Source organism: Triticum dicoccoides, chromosome 3A (genome assembly GCF_002162155.2).
Source record: "Triticum dicoccoides isolate Atlit2015 ecotype Zavitan chromosome 3A, WEW_v2.0, whole genome shotgun sequence".
Classification (NCBI taxonomy): Eukaryota; Viridiplantae; Streptophyta; class Magnoliopsida; order Poales; family Poaceae; genus Triticum; species Triticum dicoccoides.
In genome coordinates, this window is record NC_041384.1 from 570,675,522 (window position 1) to 570,692,182 (window position 16,661).

A 16,661-nucleotide genomic window follows, 5' to 3' on the forward strand; every position below is an offset into this window, starting at 1 on the left:
CCAAAGCACTCCTACGGTATCCAGGAGTTACACACTCTCATGGTCAAAGGAAGAGATACTTGACATTGGCAAAGCTCTAGCAAACGAACTACACGATCTTTGTGCTATGCTCAGGATTGGGTCTTGTCCATCACATCATTCTCCTAATGATGTGATCCCGTTATCAACGACATCCAATGTCCATAGCCAGGAAACCATGACTATCTGTTGATCACAACGAGCTAGTCAACTAGAGGCTCACTAGGGACATATTGTGGTCTATGTATTCACACGTGTATTACGATTTCCGGATAATACAGTTATAGCATGAATAAAAGACTATTATCATGAACAAAGAAATATAATAATAACACTTTTATTATTGCCTCTAGGGCATATTTCCAACAGTCTCCCACTTGCACTAGAGTCAATAATCTAGTTCACATCACCATGTGATTAACACTGACAGGTCACATCACCATGTGACCAACATCCAAAGAGTCTTGGGTTTGATCATGTTGCTTGTGAGAGAGGTTTTTTAGTCAACGGGTCTGAACCTTTCAGATCCGTGTGTGCTTGACAAATCTTTATGTCATCTCCTAGATGCAGCTACCACGCTCTATTTGGAGCTATTCCAAATAACTGTTCTACTTGGAGCTATTCTAATTGTTGCTCCATTATACGTATCCGGTATCTCTACTTAGGGCTATCCGGATAGGTGTTAAGCTTGCATCAACGTAACCTTTACGACGAACTCTTTTACCACCTCCATAATCGAGAAAATTCCTTAGTCCACTAGTTACTAAGGATAACTTTGACCGCTGTCTGTGATCCATCCTTGGATCACTCTTGTACCCCTTGACTAACTCATGGCAAGGCACACTTCAGGTGCGGTACACAGCATAGCATACTATAGAGCCTATGTCTTAAGCATAGGAGACGACCTTCGTCCTTTCTATTCTGCCATGGTCGAGCTTTAAGTCTTAACTTCGTACCTTACAACTCAGGCAAGAACTCCTTCTTTGACTGGTCCATCTTGAACACCTTCAAGATCATGTCAAGGTATGTGCTCATTTGAAAGTATTATTAAGCATTTTGATCTATCCTTATAGATCTTGATGCTCAATGTTCAAGTAGCTTAATCCAGGCTTTCCATTGAAAAACACTTTCAAAATAACCCTATATGCTTTCCAGAAATTCTACGTCATTTCTGATCAACAATATGTCAACAACATATACTCATCAGAAATTCTATAGTGCTCCCACTCTCTTCTTTGGAAATACAAGTTTCTCATAAACTTTGTACAAACCCAAATTTTTTGATCATCATCAAAGCATACATTCCAACTCCGAGATGCTCACTCCAGTCCTTAGAAGGATTGCTGGAGCTTTGCATACTTATTAGCATCTTTCGGGATTGACAAAACCTTCCGGTTGTATCACATACAACCTTTCCTCATTAAAATCGTCGAGGAAACAATGTTTTGACATCCTATCTGCAAGATTTCATAAATAATGCAGTAATCGCTAATATAATTCCAACAGACTCTTAGCATCGCTACGAGTGAGAAAATCTCATCGTAGTCAACTCCTTGAACTTGTCGGAAAACATCTTAACGACAAGTCGAGCTTTCTTAATGGTGACATTTACCATCATTGTCCGTCTTCCTTTTGAAATCCATCTGTACTCATTAGCCTTACGACCATCGAGCCGTTCTGCCAAAGTCTACACTTTGTTTTCATACATGGATCCTCTCTCGGATTTTATGGCCTCAAGCCATTTATTGGAATCCGGGCCCACCATCACTTCTCCATAGCTCGTAGGTTCATTGTTGTCTAGCAACATGACCTTCAAGACAGGATTACGTACCACTCTGAAGTAGTACGCATCCTTGTCATCCTACGAGGTTTGGGAGTGACTTGATCCGAAGTTTCATGATCAATATCATAAGCTTCCACTTCAATTGGTGTAGGTGCCATAGGAACAACTCCCTGTGCCCTGTCACACACTAGTTGAAGAGACGGTTCAATAACCTCATCAAGTCTCCACCATCCTCCCACTCAATTCTTTCGAGAGAAACTTTTCCTCGAGAAAGGACCCGATTCTAGAAACAATCCATATTGCTTTCGGATCTGAATTAGGAGGTATACCCAACTGTTTTGGGTTTCCTATGAAGATGCATTTTATCCGCTTTGGGTTCGAGCTTATCAACCTGAAACTTTTTCATATAAGCGTCGCAGCCCCAAACTTTTAAGAAACGACAACTTAGGTTTCTCTAAACCATAATTCATACGGTGTCATCTCATCAGAATTACGTGGTGCCCTATTTAAAGTGAATGTGGTTCTCTCTAATGCCTAACCCATGAACGATAGTGGTAATTCTATAAGAGACATCATGGTACGCACCATATCCAATAGGGTGCAACTATGATGTTCGGACACACCATCACATTATGGTGTTCCAGGCGGTATTAATTGCGAAACAATTTCCACAATGTCTTAATTGTGTGCCAAAACTCGTAACTCAGATATTCATCTCTATGATCATATCATAGACATTTTATCCTCTTGTCACAATGTTCTGCTACTTCACTCTGAAATTACTTGAACCATTCAATAATTCAGACTTGTGTTTCATCAAGTAAATATACTCAACATTTACTCGAATCATCTGTGAAGTAAGAACATAATGATATTCACTGCATGCCTCAGCACTCATTCGACTGCACACATCAAAATGTGTTACTTCCAACAAGTTGCTATCTTGTTCCATCTTACTGAAAATGAGGCTTTTCAGTCATCTTGCCCATGTGGTATGATTTGCATATCTCAAGTGATTCAAAATCAAGTGAGTCCGAACGATCCATTTGCATGGAGTTTCTTCATGCATATACACCAATAGACATGGTTCGCATGTCTCAAACTTTTCAAAAACGAGTGAGTCCAAAGATCCATCAACATGGAGCTTCTTCATGCGTTTTATACCATTATGACTTACATGGCAGTGCCACAAGTAAGTGGTACTATCATTACTATCTTATATCTTTTGGCATGAAAATGTGTATCACTAGGACCGAGATTCAATAAACCATTCCTTTAGGTGCAAGACCATTGAAGGTATTATTCAAAAATAGAGTAACCATTATTCTCCTTAAATGAATAACCGTATTGCGATAGACATAATCCAATCATGTCTATGCTCAACGCAAACACCAATCTCGGTGGTAGAGGGAGCGTGCGATGCTTGATCATATCAACCTTGGAAACACTTCCAACATATATCGTCAGCTCACCTTTAGCTAGTCTCCGTTTATTCCGTAGCTTTTATTTCGAGTTACTAACACTTAGCAACCGAACCGGTATCCAATACCCTGGTGCTACTAGGAGTACTAGTAAAGTACACATTAACATAATGTATATCCAATATACTTCTATCGACCTTGCCAGCCTTCTCATCTACCAAGTATCTAGGGTAATGCTGCTCCAGTGGTTGTTCCCCTTATCACAGAAGCACTTAGTCTCGGGTTTGGGTTCAACCTCGGGTTTCTTCACTGGTGCAGCAGCTGATTTGCTGTTTCATGAAGTATCCCTTCTTGCCCTTGCCCTTCTTGAAACTAGTGGTTTCACCAACCATCAACAATTGATGCTCCTTCTTGATTTCTACTTTCGCGGTGTCAAACATCGTGAATACCTCAAGGATCATCATGTCTATCCCTGATATGTTATAGTTCATCACGAAGCTCTAGCAGCTTGGTGGCAATGACTTTGGAGAAACATCACCATCTTATCTGGAAGATCAACTCCCACTCGATTCAAGTGATTGTTGCACTCAGACAATCTGAGCACAAGCTCAACGATTGAGCTTTTATCCCTTAGTTTGCAGGCTAAGAAAATCGTCGGAGGTCTCATACCTCTTGACGTGGGCACGAGCCTGAAATCCCAATTTCAGCCCTCGAAACATCTCATATGTTCCGCGACGTTTCGAAAAACGTCTTTGGTGCCTCAACTCTAAACCGTTTAACTAAACTATCACGTAGTTATCAAAACGTGTATGTCCGATGTACGCAACATCCACAAACGACGTTTGGGGTTCAGCACACTGAGCGGTGCATTAAGGACATAAGCTTTCTACTGATCGCATAATCGCTACTATCAACTTTCAACTATATTTTCTCTAGGAACATATCTAAACAGTGGAACTAAAGCGCGAGCTTACGACATAATTTGCAAAAGGTCTTTTGACTATGTTCAGGATAATTAAGTTCATCTTATGAACTCCCACTTAGATAGACATCCCTCTGGTCATCTAAGTGATCACATGATCCGAGTCAACTAGGCCGTGTCCGATCATCACGTGAGACGGACTAGTCATCATCGGTGAACATCTTCATGCTGATCGTATCTACCATACGACTCATGCTCGACCTTTCGGTCTCCGTGTTCCGAGGCCATGTCTGCACATGCTAGGCTCGTCAAGTTAACCCTAAGTGTTTTCGCTGTGTAAAACTGTCTTACACCCGTTGTATGTGAACGTAAGAATCCATCACACCCGATCATCACGTGGTGCTTAGAAGCGACGAACTGTAGCAACGGTGCACAGTTAGGGGAGAACACTTCTTGAAATTTTGTAAGGGATCATCTTATTTACTACCGTCGTCCTAAGCAAACAAGATGCATAAACATGATAAACATCACATGCAATCAAATAGTGACATGATATGGCCAATATCATTTTGCTCCTTTTGATCTTCATCTTCGGGGCTCCATGATCATCATCGTCACCGGCACGACACCATGATCTCCATCATCATGATCTCCATCATCGTGTCTTCATGAAGTTGTCACGCCAACGACTACTTCTACTTCTATGACTAACGCGTTTAGCAATAAAGTAAAGTAGTTTACATGGCGTTCTTCAATGACACGCAGGTCATACAATAAATAAAGACAACTCCTGTGGCTCCTGCCGGTTATCATACTCATCGACATGCAAGTCGTGAATCCTATTACAAGAACATGATCAATCTCATACATCACATATCATTCATCACATTCTTCTTGGCCATATCACATCACATAGCATACCCTGCAAAAACAAGTTAGACGTCCTCTAATTGTTGTTGCATGTTTTACGTGGCTGCTATGGGTTTCTAGCAAGAACGTTTCTTACCTACGCAAGACCACAACGTGATATGCCAATTGCTATTTACCCTTCATAAGGACCCTTTTCATCGAATCCGTTCCGACTAAAGTGGGAGAGACTGGCACCCGCTAGCCACCTTATGCACCAAGTGCATGTCAATCGGTGGAACCTGTCTCACGTAAGAGTACGTGTAAGGTCGGTCCGGGCCGCTTCATCCCACAATACCGTCGAAACAAGATTGGACTAGTAACGGTAAGCATATTGAACAACATCAACACCCACAACTACTTTGTGTTCTACTCGTGCAAAGAATCTACGCAATAGACCTAGCTCTGATACCACAGTTGGGGAACGTAGCAGAAATTCAAAATTTTCCTACGTGTCACCAAGATCTATCTATGGAGAGACCAGCAACGAGTAGAAAGAGAGTGCATCTACATACCCTTGTAGATCGTTAAGCGGAAGCGTTCAAGTGAACGGGGTTGATGGAGTCGTACTCGTCGTGATTCAAATCACCGATGATCCTAGTGCCGAACGGACGGCAACTCCGCGTTCAACACACGTACAGCCCGGTGACATCTCCCACGCCTTGATCCAGCAAGGAGAGAGGGAGAGGTTGAGGAAGACTCCATCCAACAGCAGCACAACGGCGTGGTGGTGGTGGAGGAGCGTGGCAATCCAGCAGGGCTTCGCCAAGCACCATGGGAGAGGAGGAGTAGGAAGAGAGGTAGGGCTGTGCCAGAACTTCGTGTATAGCTCCCATGTGCCTCCCCACTATATATAGGGGTGGAGGGGCTGGTTTCTTGCCCTCCAAGTACATTGGGGCGTTGGCCAAGGTGGGAGGAAAGAAATCTCATTATTTCCTTCCCCACCGATTGTTATCCCCCCTTTTTAGGGATCTTGATCTTATCCCTTCGGGATATGATCTTATTCCTTCTAAGGGGGGATCTTGGTGCGCCTTGACCAGGGGTGTGGGGCCTTTCCCCCACTACCCACGTCCATGTGGGTCCCCCCATGCAGGTGGGCCCCACTCCGGAACCTTCTAGAACCTTCCCGGTACAATACCGAAAAATCCCAAACATTTTCCGGTGGCCAAAATAGGACTTCCCATATATAAATCTTTACCTCCGGACCATTCCGGAACTCCTCGTGACGTCCGGGATCTCATCCGGGACTCCGAACAACATTCGGTAACCACATACAAACTTCCTTTATAACCCTAGCGTCATCGAACCTTAAGTGTGTAGACCCTACGGGTTCGGGAGACATGTAGACATGACCGAGACGTTCTCCGGTCAATAACCAACAACGGGATCTGGATACCCATGATGGCTCCCACATGTTCCACGATGATCTCATCGGATGAACCACGATGTCAAGGACTTAATCAATCCCGTATTCAATTCCCTTTGTCTATCAGTATGTTACTTGCCCGAGACTCGATCGTCGGTATCCAATACCTTGTTCAATCTTGTTACCGGCAAGTCACTTTACTCGTTCCGTAACACATCATCCCGTGATCAACTCCTTGGTCACATTGCGCATATGATGATGTCCTACCGAGTGGGCCCAGAGATACCTCTCCGTTTACACGGAGTGACAAATCCCAGTCTCGATCCGCATAAAACAATAGATACTTTCGGAGATACCTGTAGTGCACCTTTATAGTCACCCAGTTACGTTGTGACGTTTGATACACCCAAAGCACTCCTACGGTATCCAGGAGTTACACGCTCTCATGGTCAAAGGAAGAGATACTTGACATTGGCAAAGCTCTAGCAAACGAACTACACGATCTTTGTGCTATGCTCAGGATTGGGTCTTGTCCATCACATCATTCTCCTAATGATGTGATCCCGTTATCAACGACATCCAATGTCCATAGCCAGGAAACCATGACTATCTGTTGATCACAACGAGCTAGTCAACTAGAGGCTCACTAGGGACATATTGTGGTCTATGTATTCACACGTGTATTACGATTTCCGGATAATACAGTTATAGCATGAATAAAAGACTATTATCATGAACAAAGAAATATAATAATAACACTTTTATTATTGCCTCTAGGGCATATTTCCAACATCCTCCTCATTGCCGGATCCCTCCTCTGCTGCGCCCTCGGCCCCTCGTCATCGCGGCCTCCTCCGCCGCCGCCCCCGAGTCGCTATGTGATACGTCCCCAACGTATCTATAATTTATTATTGTTCCATGCTATTTTATTATCTGCTTTGGATGTTTTATATGCATTAATATGCTATTTATCTTATTTTTGGGACTAACCTATTAACTTAGAGCCCGATGCCAGTTTTTTCCTTGCTTTTTAGCTTCACGGAGAAGGAATACCAAACGAAGTCCAAACAGAATAAAACCTTCACGATGATTTTTCTTGGACCAGAAGACACCCAGGAGACTTGGAGATCAAGTTGGAAGATCCACGAGGCGGCCACAAGGGGGAGCATGCGCCCAGGGGGGTTGGGCGCGCCCCTACCTTGTGCCCCCCTTGACTCCCCTGACCTACTTCTTCCTCCTATATATTCGCGTATATTCCCGAACCTCCAGAAGCATCCACAAAAACACTTTTCCACCGCCGCAACCTTCTGTTCCCGTGAGATCCCATCTTGGGGCCTTTTTCGGCATCCCTTCAGAGGGGGATTCGATGATGGAGGGCTTCTACATCAACTCTATTGCCCTTCCGGTGAAGCGTGAGTAGTTTACCTCAGACCTATGGGTCCATAGCTAGTAGCTAGATGGCTTCTTCTATGTCTTTGATTCTCAATACCATGTTCTCCTTGATGTTCTTGGAAATCTATCCGATGTAATCTTCTTTTGCGATGTGTTTGTCGAGATCAGATGAGTTGTGGATTTATGACCAACTTATCTATGAATATTATTTGAATTTTCTCTGAATTCTTTTATGCATGATTTGATATCTTTGTAATTCTCTTCGAACTATCAATTTGGTTTGGCCAACTAGATTGGTTTTTTCTTGCAATGGGAGAAGTGCTTAGCTTTGGGTTCAATCTTGTGGTGTCATTTCCCAGTGACAGGAGGGGCGGCAAGGCACGTATTGTATTGTTGCCATCGAGGATAAAAAGATGGGGTTTACATCATATTGCTTGAGTTTATTCCTCTACATCATGTCATCTTACTTAGTGCATTATTCTGTTCGTCATGAACTTAATACTCTAGATGCAGGCAGGAGTCGATCGATGTGTGGAGTAATAGTAGTAGATGCAGAATCGTTTCGGTCTACTTGACATGGACAGATGCCTATATTTCATAATCATTGCCTTAGATATCGGAATAGCTTTGCACTTTTCTATCAATTGCTCGACAGTAATTTGTTCACCCATCGTATTATTTGCTATCATGAGAGAAGCCACTAGTGAAACCTATGACCCCCTTTAGGATCATTGTCGTGACCCTGACAAAAAAACCTATGGCCCCCGGGTCTATTTTCCATCATATAAGTTTCCGATCTACTGTTTTCGATCATATTAGTTTCCGGTCTACTATTTTGCAATCTTTTACTTTCCGATCTATAAACCAAAAAAACCAAAAATATTTACTTTATCTTTTGTTTAGTTTCATCTATCTCTATGAGATCTCACTTTTTCAAGTGACCGTGAAGGGATTGACAACCCCTTTATCGCGTTGGGTGCAAGTTGTTTGATTGTTGTGCATGTATTGGTGATTTGTGCATTGTCTCCTACTGGATTAATACCTTGGTTCTCTAACTGAGGGAAATACTTATCTCTACTTTGCTGCATCACCCTTTCCTCTTCAACGGAAAAACCAACGCAAGCTCAAGAAGTAGCACCATGGCTTCCTCCGCTAGCAGCAGGGTCCTGACACAGCCGCCGCCAGCCAACTCCGCCACCTCTGAGGCCAGTACCGATCCCTCCTCCGCCTCGCGCTCAAGTAGTATACTGGAAAATACGGTCAAACCTCTATGTATCTGTGCCATCCCTGAATCAGTATGCTGGCATACATAGTACATCAATGTATATATCAAAGTGCAATCACGTGCATAAACAACGTAAAACTGATATATACCACATAAGTCACAGCGGAAACGGTCAAACGGGTGTGGAGTCCCATCAACGCCATCGGCAAGTTGAGTGTAGACCGTAACCCTGTATCGTTCTCTTACTCATCGTAGAAAATCCTGCAACATGAACGTTGCAGCCGTGTAGGTCAGCACATTGAATGTACCGGCAAGATCACAATAAGAAAGTAGATGATACGATTATTCTATATGCAATAAGGCTTTGTGGATCTGGGTCTGAGTATTGTTTTGCATAAAAGCTGACTTTATTTTCCCTACAACAAAGAAATAGCAGGAGTCTTCACTACAGAGTTATATACTGTGACATGGTTCTGCCAACCGATGTCTCATAACCCAAAAATAATCATAAGTTGGCCACAATTAATTATCAGTCCAGTGTTGAGAGTTCAGAGATAGATACAAGTCCAGACGCTCAAATTGTCCTAACCGGGTGATTTCTACTATGCAACCTTCTTCTTGTAGACTCGTGTTGGGCCTCCAAGCGCAGAGTTTTGTAGGACAATAGCAATTTTTTCTCAAGTGGATGACCTAAGGTTTATCAATCCGTGGGAGGCGTAGGATGAAGATGGTCTCTCTCAAACAACCCTGCAACCAAATAACAAAGAGTCTCTTGTGTCCCAAACACACCCAATACAATGGTAAATTGTATAGGTGCACTAGTTCGGCGAAGAGATGGTGATACAGGTGTAATATGGATAGTAGATATAGGTTTTTGTAATATGAAAATATAAAAACAGCAAGGTAACTAGTAACAAAAGTGAGCAAAAACGGTATTGCAATCTTGAAAACAAGGCCTAGGGTTCATACCTTCACTAGTGCAAATTCTCTCAACAACGATAACACAATTAGATCATATAACAATCCCTCAACATGCAACAAAGAATCACTCCAAAGTTTATATCAGAGAACGTAGGAAGAAAACATGCACCAACCCCTATGCATAGATTACCCCAATGTCACCTCGGGAATCTGCGAGTTGAGTGCCAAAACATACATAAAGTGAATCAATAGAACATCCCATTGGCACCACAGGTATCCCATCACAAGACATACATCAAGTGTTCTCAAATCCAATACTCAATCCAACATAATGAAACCTCAAAGAGCAAGACTCAATTCATCACAAGAAGATAGAGGGGGAGAAACACCATAAGATCCAACTATAGTAACAAAGCTCGCGGTACATCAAGATCGTGCCAAATCAAGAACACGAGAGAGAGAGAGATCAAACACATAGCTACTGGTACATACCCTTAGCCCCGAGGGTGAACTACTCCCTCCTCGTCATGGAGACCGTCGGGATGATGAAGATAGCCTCCAGTGATGGTTTCCCCCTCCGGCAGGGTGCCAGAATGGGCACCTAATTGGTTTTTCGTGGCTACAGAGGCTTGCGGCGGCGGAACTTCTGATCTAGGGTTCTTTTCGGAAATTTCTGTATATATATAAGAGTATTTGGCGTTGGAAATAAGTCAGGGGGGCACCCGAGGAGCCCACAAGCCCTAGGGGCGCGCCCTGGGGGTGTGGGCGCGCCCCCAGGCTTGTGGCCTCCTTGGTCACCTCCGGGCACAACTCCGGTGCTCCGTGGGTCTCTTCTGGTCCATAAATGATCACCGTAAATTTTCAGCCCATTCCGAGAACTTCTATTTCTGCACAAAAAACGACACCATGGCTGTTCTGTTGAAATAAAAGTGAATAAATGATCAAACCTGTTTATAAAAAATGAAACCATGTTGTAAATCATACCAAAACCATATAAAATGGTTGTAAACATGGCATGAATACTTCATAGATTATAGATACGTTGGAGACGTATCAGCATCGCCCCAAGCTTAATTCCTGCTCGTCCTCAAGTAGGTAAATGATAAAAGAAAGAATTTATGAAGTGTGAATGCTAACTAACATATTTATCCATGTAATCTTCCTTATTGTGGCATGAATGTTCAGATCCATAAGATCAAAACAAAAGTTTAATATTGACCTAAAAATAATAGTACATCAAACATACTAATAAAGTAATCATGTCTTCTCAAAATATCATGGCCAAAGAAAGTTATCCCTACAAAATCATATAGTCTGGCTATGCTCTATCTTCATCACACAAAGTATTTCATCATGCATGACCCCGGTATTAGTCAAGCAATTGTTTCATACTTTAGTATTCTCAAACTTTTTCAACTTTCACGGAATACATGAGCATGAGTCATGGATATAACACTATAGGTGGAGTAGGATATGGTGGTTGTGGAGAAGACAAAAAGAAGGAGAAAGTCTCACATCAACTAGGCGTATTAACGGGCTATGGAGATGCCCATCAATATATATTGATGTGAGTGAGTAGGGATTGCCATGCAATGGATGCTCTAGAGCTACAAGTGTATGAAAGCTTAAAAAAGAAAATTAGTGGGTGTGCATCCAACTTGCTTGCTCATGAATACCTAGGGCAATTTGAGGAAGCCCATCATTGGAATATACAAGTCAAGTTCTATAATGAAAAATTCCCACTAGTATATGAAAGTGATGAAACAGGAGACTCTCTATCATCAAGAACATGGTGCTACTTTGAAGCACAAGTGTGGAAAAGGATAGTAGCATTGTCCCTTCTCTCTTTTTTTCTCATTTTTTTATTTTCTCATTTTTTGTTTGGGCTCTTTGGCCCCTATATTTTTATGGGCTATTTTTATTTTTTTAAGTCCGGAGTCTCATTCCAACCTATGAGGGAATCATAGCCTCCATCATCCTTTCCTCGCATATGACAATGCTCTAAAAAATGACACCATGGTAGTTCTGCTGAAAACAGCGTCAGTCTGGTTTAGTTCTAATCAAATCATACCAAAACCATATAAGATTGTTGTAAACATGGCATGAACACTTCATAAATTATAGATACGTTGGAGACGTATCACCGGCGACATGGCTAATTGATTAGGTTTAACTCTGCAGAGTGTTGTGCACTTTACCCACAAGATCCGGTCCATCTTTTTACGTTCTCGCACTTCACGATGTTTGAGAACAAGATGACCGAAACATGGTCTTCCGAAGAGTTCTTCTGACCACTGTCTAGTGCCCATCCAATCCTACCGTAGTTCTACATCTGTTGGCATTGTCCCAGCCAAAGTCACAACTAAGGTCAACCAGGCCAGAGCCCATAGTGACTTGTGGCTGCACAGGTAAGCTTCCGGGCAAGAAGTATTCTTTTGTCTCTTTGAGTCTGGGTGGAACTTTCCTCATGAGTACTATCCTACTCCAGCTCACTAGGCATCCAATGGGTACTCTAGGGTGCCTCACAACCAGTCCACCCAGTAGTGTGTATTAAAATCTTGTTTCGAGTCTTGAAGTCTTGAAGATGCAGGTCTTGAAGATGCCATCATGAAGTTGTCGTCATTGACGTAGAGTCCTCCTTCTTGCATCACTCTCGATTACTCATACCAAACCCCGTCTACTACAGCGTAACATTTAAAACTAAACAACATCCCGGGCTTGGTAACAGGGAGATGGGTTCCTACCTCATGCATTCTACTCAACTACAAGAATTCAGTATCACTACAGGAGGGATTATGAACGGTGATACTAAATGAAATAAAAACATAGGTATGAATAACATGGTCAAAGTGAACTTGCCTGGTAAAGTGGATGAAGATTGTCGCTCTCACAAATCCTGATAATTCTACTCGTCACGCTCCGAGCAATCTATCGCAAATGAAAGAATCCAAATAAACAACCATGCCATATAGAAAAATCAAAATAACAATAAAACAATATGGCAAGGTTAAACAAAATCAATATAGTTGGGCTTAATATACAATCTAGGTTCTGACGGTATTATAAGGTGCGGGATGAAGGAATGAACTCGAAAGAGTTAATGAACAACGAAATATTGCTTTATAATCTTATATTTGATATAATACAATTCAGAGTCAAAGTGAGGGGAAAACAACATAAAAGTGATGTAACAGATTGCATATGACACAAGGGTTCATTTGCAAAAAGGAATAAATTGAATAGGAGCATTACAACTCAAGTTATAGCGAATTAGAGTTTGAATAAAATTTAAATTCAAACAGGTGAAAAGTATGTGAAATTTGAGTTTACATGATATGACGAGTAAGTATTTGGTACAAGTGTTCGTAAGTAAAAAGAATCAATTGAATATGATTTACATTTTGCAAGATACGAGCAAAAGATTATTCCAATTCAAATTTGAAATCTTCAAAATTGAAACTTATGAGTTAACTGTAAAGGGGGCTTCTGTACGAAATCGACACAATTAGATTCATCAAAAACGAAGTTGCAGTTGAAAAGTTATGATGAATTGAATTTCAGGGGCCTATCTGTAAAAGTACAGAAACAATTTCAGCCGAAAAAGAAATTAAAACAAAATTCATGGACACGTGGCAGCACGTGATCAACCGATACCTGTTCGGCTGAAATAAACATAGGCCGTCAGATCAAAGTGCCATCAACTGAGGTTCTATTGGATTGAGGGTTTAGGGCAAAGGGGGATTCCTTTTTGACGAGAAGCAAAGGGGAATTCCTCACCGGAATGAACTCCGGGGGCCATGGCGCGGCGGCGAGGCATCGATGGGAAGGTGTCTCCGGTGGTTCTTTGAGTTAGGGAAGTACACGGGGAGGGGAGGGGCTAGCGATTCGCGTCCGAGGGCGTTGCCATACTACTGTGGGGCATCCTGGTCCGGCAGGAAGTGCAACTGCGACGGGTGGCGCTCTGGCGAGATCAGGCGACCTTGGGGAGCCCAGATCCCTGCATCTACGAAGGAGGAAGATGGTCAGGAGAGATGAGACATCAAGGCGATTCTGCAGACGAACAGAGGGACAGGGGTGTGGCTTACTGTCGTCAGACTTGGCCGTGGAAGGAGGTTCGGCTGGCGGAGCATTGTGAGGTCCGTGCGGTTGATTTCGAGGGAGTCCTAGAGTGGATAAGGGTCTAAGGAGTGGATTAACAACATGTATAAGAAGAACTGGAGTTCGGACAGTCCAGGGGATCACCGGAGATGGTCGAATCATTCGCCGGAGTTTGGCTCTGCGGCGGTTCTTCTCGAGGTCGGCGAGCACGAAATTGGGGCAGATCTCGAGCGGTGATTCTGGGAATCGGACAAGAGAAACAAGAGGCGTCGCTTGGTGCCCACGAATTGGAACAAGGTGTTCGGCGTCGCGCGAATCTCGCGGGAGTTGGATCGGGATCGCTGCAGCTGTCATACACGGGTAGGAGGCCGGCTGAAGCAAGGAGATGACGAAGGGGCCCCAGCAGTTAGCGGGAGAAGGAAAATCCAAATGGGAGAACCTTTCTAGTCCAAAATACTTATATAAAATACATATAATCTTTTCATAAACTTTAATTCGACACTTATAAAATGTTCTACGAATTTTTTTTTGAACTACTGAGGAAAATGCAAATAACATTTAAAGCATTTCCAACTCTTTTTAACCTTGAAGGAATCATATTACCTTCTCGCACAATATTTAATTTTTGAGTTAGAATTGTTTTAAATATTAAAAAATCCAAATGGGAGAATATTCAATAACCCACCAATATTATTGTTTGAGGAAGTCATGTCATCCTCTCTCACATTTGAATTGGAAGTATTCTAAATATCCTCAAACCCAAAATAAGATCCAAATGAAAAAAACATGAGAAACTCCTTCTATTCCCACTCGATTTGAATATCCATTCAACTCAATTTTTTTCAAATCCTAGTCTAATTTAACTAAGAACTACCAACACAAGCAAGTTTTTATTTAATCCTATTTAAATCATTAACATTCCAAAATTATAAATTTTGGGATGTTACATATATATAGATTGCAGCTGAATATTAGTATTAGATTCATGTATGTAGATGAATGTTAGTGTTTATAAATTTTTTATTTAGATGAACTTTAAATTTGATTCACACATTTATAGATTAACATATTTATAGATTGTAAATGAATGTTAGTGTTTAGATTCCCATTAGTAGATGAATTTTATAACAAGTAACTAGTAACAAGCCCCTTAGATTCATAACAAAAATGAATGCTAGGTATTTAGACTCACATTAGTAGATGATTCACATTAGTACGGATTCATTTTTTAGCACAAGTCATCCCCAACTTTTTTTGTGCATCCATAGTCTTTAATATTGGTTGATGTTCAATATATTTACATAAATGGTAGCCTTTTATTTTATCCATGTATTATCTGTATGAATATTCACATACATATTTATTTGGAGTGCTACAACAATAAAGGGCCTGAACAGAGTGTAGAAAATATCGTGAAACGTTGATTAATTTCTGTTTCGCAACATTTCAAACACTCAATGTTTCATTTTTTAGCACAAGTCATGCCCATTTTTTCCTGTCCATCCATAGTCGTTAATATTGGTTGATGTTTAATATATTTACATAAATGGTAGCCTTTTATTCTATCCATGTCTTATCCGTATGAATGTTCACATGCATATTTATTTGGAGTGCTACAACAATACAGGGCTTCAAAAGAGTGTAGAAAATATCACAAAACATTGATTTAATTTCCGTATGGAAACATTTTGGACACTTAATGTTTCAGTTTTTAGCACAAGTCATGATCAGTTTTTCCCGTCCATCCATAGCCTTTAATATTGGTTGATGTTTAATATATTTACATAATTGGTAGCTTTTTATTCTATCCATGTTTTATCCGTATAAATATTCACATGTATATTTATTTGGAGTGCTACAACAATGCATGGCTTCAAAAGAGTGTAGAAAATATCACGAAACATTGATTAATTTCCGCTTCGCAACATTTCAGACACTCAATGTTTCATTTTCTGGCACAAGTCATGCCTAATTTTTCCCGTCCATCCATAATCTTCAATATTGGTTGATGTTTAATATATTTACATAATTGGTAGCCTTTTATTCTATCCATCTTATTTGTATGAATATTCACATGCATATTTATTTGGAGTGCTACAACAATACATGACTTCAAGAGTGTAGAAAATATCACAAAACATTGATTTATTTCTGTTTCGCAACATTTCAGACACTTAATGTTTCATTTTTTAGCACAAGTCATGCCCGGATTTTCCTGTCCATCCATAGTCTTTAATATTAGTTGATGTTTAATATATTTACATAATTGGTAGCCTTTTATTATCCATGTCTTATCGGTATGAATATTCACATGCATATTTATCTGGAGTGCTCCAACAATACATGGCTTCAAAAGAGTGTATAAAATATCACGAAATGTTGATCAATTTCCATTTTGCAACACTTCTGACACTAAATGTTTCATTTTATAGCATAAGTCATGCCCAATTTTTTCATTCGTCCACAAGTTTTATTGCTTATTTCTATCTATAACTTATATAATTATTCCATAACATGAACATGTGCAATGAACGAAAGATGCCACTTGTGTGGCAACACGAGGCTAGGTGCATGTAACAAGGTTCACCTCACTTGCAATGAGATATGTG